The 8,507-nt window shown below is 45.6% G+C and overlaps 1 protein-coding gene across 6 annotated transcripts in view; it reads right to left on the reverse strand.

Annotated features, from left to right (window-relative positions):
- Positions 1 to 664: 664 nt before the first annotated feature.
- The window catches only part of Nep3 (M13 family metallopeptidase neprilysin 3), a 133,962-nt gene continuing 126,119 nt past the window's right edge, over positions 665 to 8,507 (reverse strand). For all 6 annotated transcript variants that reach the window (XM_077677022.1, XM_077677020.1, XM_077677016.1 and 3 more), the window contains one exon: positions 665 to 6,490. The gene's annotated coding sequence lies outside the window, so the exon portion shown is untranslated. The remainder of the gene's footprint in view (positions 6,491 to 8,507) is intronic.

The raw sequence follows: 8,507 nt of genomic DNA on the forward strand, positions 1-8,507 counted from the left end.
AGTCCATTTTCATGAGGGAGGCGCTGAATGAGGCACCAGTAACCCTTCCCCCCTACGCCTCAGCAAAGTACAACATCTCTTCCCGCCAAACTTCTGAAGTAGCATCCCTGAGTAGTGTGAAGGGGGGTCAGTTTCTGTCGGTGCCGAAGGCTGCGTAAGTGGCGGAGGGTCGATCAGTGGGCTTGAACGGAACGCGGGCATTACACGTATCACGCCGGTGTCACGGTCCGAGAGCCACCGATGATGGATACTTACTTGCTGCTTATTTGACTTTGATTGCTACTGATTTGGTCAAAGGCAGAGAACTTTAGAGCCAGGCACGTGTGCCGTATGCTTTAATACAGGCAGGAAAATTACCACATAGTTCATTGTAGTACCCATAGTAGTACACAGTAGTCCACTGGCGTAAACATTTCGGGTGAGTGTGGATAACAAGCTGGAGCCTAATAATACTGAGGCACGTTCTGCTGCCCCTGGATACGTAGCCGGTAGCTAGAAGATGCCGCCATGACCTCGTCACAACGCGCCGTCGTGCGCAAAATAATTCTATCGTATACTTCAAATAACGCAATACAAGGATTTGTACTTACTTTTGCCAGTCACTTGCTATTGTAAGCTGCTTCATTTTGCCAGTTTACGTCTTGTACGATAGTACAAGAGTCCATTTTATCAAACAAAGAATATTTTATTTCAAAAACTTCACAGACGAACAAAGAATATTGCCACTGACCCCGCACGCTGTTGCACACGGCTACAATAAATTCTTTTTACATAAGATACAAGATGCAAGAAACAAAAACAATGTTGTCGTCTCTGAACCAGATGACAGGATTGGGCCACTTTTTTTAAATGCGGACAAACAACGAGCTCAATACATACATATTCATATGCGCCTGAAAACGACCACGAGTGTTGTCACTCCAAAATACTGTATCAAGCAGAAACAAAGAGAATCATATTTGGAAACAACTGCATCTCTTCATCTTGCACAAAGAAATTAGCAGATAACACACATAATCATCTCAGCCTGGAAAAACCACGCAAAGCAATTTGAATGCTAAAAGCTCCTAAGAGCTTTAGAATATTGTCTTGACTAGACACACAAGCTTTTGTCACTTTGGGAAACAAGGTAGGCGACAATGCACGGCTCCTGGGAGGCGATAAATGCCTGTAAACATTCACACTTAATAAACAAAACGTCAGCTCCAAAATTCCTCTTTTATGGAGTTCACCGGGTACTTTGATTATTTATACAATTCACACACCGTGGATAGAAAGCGCATTTTCCCCATTAAATAGCATGCTGTGACTTGTGCTGCACTGTCAGGTTCTGTCACACTGCGAGATATGTCGGCATCAGTCGTTAATGGCGACCCTTTCTAATTATCTTCGTTACAGAGACTGTATTTTCAGGTCATTCAGAAGCAAAGATCCGTTCCTTGGCCTCTTCCATACATGCCTTGCCTTCTTCGGTGACTGAATTCTTACACCAAATCGTTCGATAAGAAGTAAACTTCCAGGACGAACAAGCTACAGGACGTTCGCTTAAGGGTTCCAAGTTGCTGTTTGAAAACGGCGAACCCTTCCGCATAACTCAATACGACGAGGAGCCGAATTGCCACCTTCAAACAACCATCGTTTTTTTTTTTTTTGTTACTGTTCCTTAAGTCAAAATTGAGCAGTCGAGAGACAGGGAATCTGATTATCTTCAGTGCAAAGATAGTTCTCGGACGATGGTATCTACATACCTACCAAATTAAATCAAATCAAAGCTTTAAACATCAGAACCATGCAGTGGATTGCTGGTTTCTTTTTTGGAACATAAGAGTTTATAAGCGCCTTTTTCTGGTAGATGGTTTCCATAAAGCGTGCTCCTAAGTAGCACGGTTCAGCATCATTCTTATTTCGGCAATATGGTGCTGAATCCGCAACTTACGCGATAGAACCACGAGCTTAGCTTAAAGACCCAATCAAAATATTTACAACAAATGTTAGGTATTTGTAAGGACATCTTCAGTGAGCGCTGAAGCAGAGAAAGAAGGACACATAGCATGCTGTACTTACGCAGCAACAATCTCTTTTTTTAATCAGAACAAGCGCCTTTCATTTAGGTTAATGTCAGTGGAGTGTCGGTATGGAGTGACCAGTAAATCAGTATCTATTTCCAGATATTTCGCAGATCAATTGAAAGCCAATCAATTATTTACTCCAGCTAGTGCTTGTACCACACAAGGCGTAACTGAAAACAGTGACTCGATTGCTTTCAGGGCGTGCGTGCCCGTGAGTCCACAAAACGCTGAATATTTTGGGCCTACAATACGTTGGGAAACTAATGTTTTATGCTGATGACAAAAACCAATATCAATGCGGCGTTTCATGTACTTAAACTCGCTTGCAAAATAGCCACTAACCCCCGACAGCACGCATGAAGAGCCACACCCTGGTGCTGTCGCAAAACTCGACCAAAAAACACATACATCACAGGCCTTGAAAAATGCGCTTTCATAAGTATACAGAGGCGCCAACACAACTACACTGAACGAGTAGTCAGTACGCCCACATAATGTCAACGTACTGTTGTTAGTTACACAAAGCTACGAGTACACATGCGCGAATCGTATGTGACAATGCTGGCTATACAAACTGCGTTTTCCCTAGCTCTGTACATGTGGCTGTGAAATTGCAAAACAACACCTTTGTACAAAGAGCAGAAATGCGCGCGTGGTTACAAGAGGCGCGTTACAGCGAACAGTCTTCAGTGTAATGGTCTTGGATGGCATTCAGGCGAAATTGGCGCCAACTTTAAAGTTACTTGATTGAAACAAATTATACAACAGCGTAAGGCGAAAGTTTGGCTTCTTTTGGAGGATCGCATTGCCACATCTCTACTAAGGATATTTCGAATTGCAGAATTTTTCCAAGGGCCGAAATTCATTTCTACTTGAAAACACTCTCAAACAAGTTTTCGCTCGTGCATTGTAAGTAATTTGTTACTTTTATATGGGGACAAATAGTGCAAGCAAATCACAAGCAATTTAACCACAACAGATGTAATTTTGCATGCAGTGTGAGAACACCAACGTTTCCAATATTTCAACCAGATCGGTGGCACTTGGTCACAGACACAGACGAGAATCGGCTATCTGATTCAGGAACTAGTGGTCGTGCCTCTCGATATGTAAATAAGCCATCCAAAATGACATCCACTGCAGGTTGCTGCTCGCTGCTCTTGATGTGAGTTAATGACATGTCCCTCGTCTGATGGGCAAACGCAGGCGCTGAAGCTCTGCGACAAGCCACTAACGGGGCATTCCTGACTGCTCACGGCACATGTACAGTCTGCGAAAACGGCAATCAGAGAACCCAGCCGGCCGCCGCCATGGTATGAACAAAATGCATTTCATTGTATGCTTACCCTGTTGGAAGTGGAGTTATAACTGAAAATAATTGGGCATAATACTATTTGCAAAGCTGATGCGACATTTTTATGGTTGACTAGGCACAAAAAAAATACGCAAACATTCGAATGTACATCAAGGATAACAGGGGGAATGTCGTAAGCAATAAGCTCGGTGCGGTGAACATCCTCAGTGCGCGTACAATCGTGTTTCTTTCTATTTCCAGTGCTCTCTAGACATTTCACGTCATAAATGATTGTGCCTGTCTCATTCACGAGAAAAGCTTTCCCTTTCAGTGATAGACTATTACACACTGCAGCTCTCACAAATTCCCCGTCACAAGTGCGATGTGCTGATTCGATGTCCGATTCGTAAATATTCATTCGATGCACGTAAGCACACGGTTTTACTTCCGGTTAAAGCATTCACCACTTAGAAGAACTAAATAATGAACTGATATGAAAGCGATTTTAACAATGATCGAATAAGGGTAAGGGGGAAGCCGTCCATGCGAAGTACATCGAACGGGGCCATTCGGCTGCGCATCAACATTCTAACAAGATCACAAATGCTGTTAGGCACACGCATCACAACAACAAAAGTTAGCGCGTGCCTCTTTGAGTGGCGTGACAGCAACGATGATATGCCCGATTGGCGTCGCCAGAAAAGCTTGTCTATATTCTTAACTCATTTCATCGCTTGGCTAAAGTTCAATTCACATGTCAAGCCGCGCTGTTCGATCAACCAAAACTCATCTTGTGCGGATACTGGAAAGATATGCTTACTCGTGCGCGTGTTCTGGTTGTATCAATAAGCCTACGCACTGGTCTAGACATAAACCCTCAAGATCATTGGCTCATTGGCTCGCGTGCAAACAGTGTGCTGCAGGAGTCGTCAGCTCTGGTCTGATGGCGCAACAATCGTCAAAAAAGATAAAACTTTTGTAAAACTACTTCCTCGCTTTTCTTTTTCACGAGCGATAATTATTTGAACTCGGAAAAGTGCGAGCGATGTTGGTTGTTAACTATATTTTGTCTAGGAAAAATCTAGTCGAGGGTCGCCTACCGGACAATCAAAATCGAAATGATTCTTTTTGCATCAAGTTTCAAAGCAACCAGTCATGGCAGGTGACGTATGCTTTAACGGCTTCGTTTACAGATTTGGCGTTGGCTACTGCGCACAGCATAGGCCGAAATACATCCCCACAGGCCGGTTAATTCACTACCATTTTTTTTTTGTTTTCAACAGCACGGAGTATGACGCAGAGTGGAATACCTGGCCTCGTCCGACAGCCTTTATCAGCAACTTGTGAAGCCTCTTCGGGAGCCTTTTCCTAGCCGTTCGAAGCGGAAGAAAATTACGGGTGGTGCAAAAACAAAAGCCATCTGCAAGCGCAAAGGTAATGTTGCGAATGCACATGGTGTCCTATGTCTGTTACTGAACTCAGATTTTGTACAAAAACATGATAATAACCGTGGCCTGCCTAAGATGTGGCTATACTTGGTGATAGTGGCAGAAGCTTGAAAAACGGATGAAAACATGTGCGAATGGATTGCTAATGACACGTGGCTTGCACAGCCATTAGAAGTTCGACAGCATATGTCGGTGATCATGTATCGGAAGTGCCAGAGACGTTATTACTATGCGTCGACTCGAAGACAGCAGACTTCTACAGAGGTAGTGATGTAGTGACATTGTCGGAAAGAGATAAGCCTCACAACAATGCTGCCTCTATAGCTGTCTCTAGGCATTAAAAAGATTAAAAACAAGAGACAACTTTTTATCCAAACCACGTGGACAGACGTGGAAGTTCTGAAAAAGGGGAACTCGGACTTGAAGAGCACTCGCCACTAACACGCAACCCGCCGCGGTGGCTCCGTGGCTGAGGCGTTGCGGCTACTGAGAACGAGCTCACGGGTTCGATTCCCGGCCACAGCGGACGTTTTTGTGGAGGAGAGACCAAATGAAATAGCTCCAGTGAGTCGTCAAGATTTCATCCGACGTTCACGAATCCCAGGTAGTTCTAATTCATTCGTGTCCCTGTACTACAGAGCGCCTCGTAACCCAGGTGTTGCTTGGACGCGCAAAACTCAAATTCCTCATTCATTCCGTAACCACAGAATAAAAAGGACGAGCGCCAATAAAAGTATCCTTACCGCAGTCCGCGCACAATACGCTACTTCCGCTAGGCAGTGCCAAGAGCGCATCGTTCGTGGGAAAGTTAGTGCAGTTGTGCATGTGTGACGATGCTTACAGGTAGTTCACTCTGCTCAACACGAAATCATGTTGTATCTGTCCATGCTTTCCGACACTACTGCTGTGCGTGCTGTACACTTAAATGGCTGCCTGGTACTCAAAGGTTTAGTCTCTTTCCCTCGACGCTGACAAGCATTGTTGCAAGTTTAATTGTAGTCGCTTGACAAGCACTAGGCGTCTGAATGAAAAAAAAAGCTGCTCGTGGTCTGATATGCGCTGCCTTATCACGGAAGTCGGGAAACCAGGTATCCTGTTTGGCTCAGGAGCGTTCACGCACCACTTAATGTGATGCACTCTGCAACATCATGATCGGAAGGGGAGGTTGTCACGTCGCCATTGTTCGCTGCGACTTAAAAGTAAATGCCTGCACTTTCTCTCCCACATCAACACTCATTTGATCCTCATACTGAACGCCTACGCACGCGTACGACATGGCTTCTAAACACGTGTGTATGTAACGCACAACATAATAACAGGTTCACAACACATAAAGCAACACGTACTTATGTACACTACAGGGCGGGCTGATGTACGAGGCGCAGCTCTGGCGGCTTACCTCTCAATACTTAATGTGTATGCTTGTCTGTGTTGCTTCATTGGCTTTGCAAATGTGTCCTTGAATGTGATACTTGGTATGTACACGAAAAAAAGCCTAAAAACCACAATCGATTCGTTTTTTCCCTCCTCTCCTAAGAACTATCACTTTTGTGTAAGGAACGAAGCTCGAGGCGGCCCCGTTGGCATGCAGTGCTGAGCCTTGCACGAAGAAATGCTGACCTTAGACTGCTCCCGTCACTGCAAAAGGCTCTCCAACTTCCCTCACGTCGAGACAGTTTCTGTAAAAAAAAGGTTTAGGTGGGCAATCAGAAGTGATACCCCATAACTGAAAATAAATCTTGTACAACAATGCTGACACACCTGCGTGGGAACTAGAAATCAATTACTCACTGATGCTCTTTTGAACAGGGCTTTTACTTCTTGCTGCCTTAAAAAAATATTCCTCTGCCCCTTCTGACAAGCGTTCGTAAATCTCGTAAACAAAATCCAGACTCCCGTTTGAGTTACGACATGCAGTAAGCGTACAGAACAACAATTATACACAAAGACATGGGTACGTGTGGCGGATAGTTTTTCAGGAAACCAAGTAATAGTTTTTAAGAAAGCTGAGTGCAACCCTCCGAACTACGGCGTGGTAAAACACAACATATTTATTCAGTGAAATTTCAACTTCAGAAGAGCTTCACACAATTGTCACACTGCAGTTAAACCATGCATACTATTCGAACCTTCGAGGTACTTCTATTGTTTCACAAGCTTCGCATGCGTGCCCTATTTTAGTTTCTGCCAATGCCACATATTTTCCCGAGATGCCATGTGATTATCAACAACGCTTTGCTCTGCAAGCGCAATGATGCCCGCACGGCTGCCGACAGCACTATTTTACACTCTGACCAGAGTTTCGAGTTGTTTGCTCCTTGGCTTTCTCAATTAACGAGCTGATTATAATCCGCTGTAACTATCGCGCGTGTAATGGCTTCTGCATCCTTCACGTGTACAAGTGACACTGAAGATAGGACGTTTTCTAGTTTTCTATGCCACATTCACAATATTCACACGAGGGTTTCAAGGAAGAGAATGAACTAAAGTCGAGCCTAAAGTGCAGCGATGTCTCGGCTCCAGTTTGCACACTCGATAGCAGCTGGAACGCGAAGGCGCGCGCTCTAAGACACACCGGGGCATGCTCGCGCAAATCGACGGCCAATGAAACAACCCAAGGTGGCCGGCGCAGACGCCTAGCAGCTGTGGAGACCCGCATGTCTGCGTGCGTGCGTGTGTGCGTGCGTCTACAAGTGCTCTGTGCACGCGCAAAGTACGCGTCCAGGCGAGCACGACCCGCCACTGAAGTCCATTAACCTCGAAAAGCGAACGAGCCGCCGACACGGCGGGAACACGAGCGGTGTGTACTGGTTCCCAACACGAACTCGATCGGAAGATTGGGCAGCGTGATAGTCGTCGTCGATCCGCGCATAATAATTATAATAAAAAAATTCTTGATCGCGTGCGAAGGAAGGGCACTCCGAGAACTCGATAATGTCATAAGTGTCCAGTGTGCATTGAAATAATTATCAACGAATCACACATTGACGTGATTAGCAACACAAATCTTTACGCTTTGCAAAGGAATGTATAAGTGTGGGCTGTAGGTGCCTGACGTTCGGTTCTACGGCCTTCCATCTGCATATAAGCAATAAAACCATCGGCAACAGCAGAGACCAAACGTGCGCTGGCAACAGCCTAGCCTAGCACCTGTGACATAGAAATATTCCCCTCAAATATCTCCAAATACAAGAGTTAACGCGAGTCAGTGCGACACGCCGTGTAGCACTAAATGCTACGTTTTCCTAATTAATGTTATCATCCTGCTTGCACCTCACAGCATGTCTTCCTTGTATGTCCGTCTGCCTGAAGGTTTTGACAGTGAATAGAAACCTTCCCGTGTCACTTTCAAGACCAGAAGAGCCTTGGTTCGTATACACTCGTCGCAGTAGTACCGGTTTCGATCTCGATACGGATGGGTAAATGGGGCTGTCTTCACTCGCTGTCCGCGACGCTTTCCTCTTACCCTCCTCCTCATACCCAACTCCTTCCAGGTCACGCCCCAGCAACCGGAAATCAGGGGGTCAAACCGGTCGACGGCTCGGCTCGATCGCCTTTCCCTCCCTTCTATCCTCCTTCCATCCGCAAGCCCTTGCGTGACAGCGGCGACCGCTCGACGACACCTGTAGGCAAAGTGGCCTACTCCCTGCTTGCTAGAAACCGCCGCGGGTGGGCTTCACCACAGCGCCCCAGAAC

This window comes from Haemaphysalis longicornis, unplaced genomic scaffold (assembly GCF_048455015.1).
Source record: "Haemaphysalis longicornis isolate Haplotype H1 unplaced genomic scaffold, Haemaphysalis longicornis Haplotype H1 scaffold_7, whole genome shotgun sequence".
In the NCBI taxonomy this organism is placed as follows: domain Eukaryota; kingdom Metazoa; phylum Arthropoda; class Arachnida; order Ixodida; family Ixodidae; genus Haemaphysalis; species Haemaphysalis longicornis.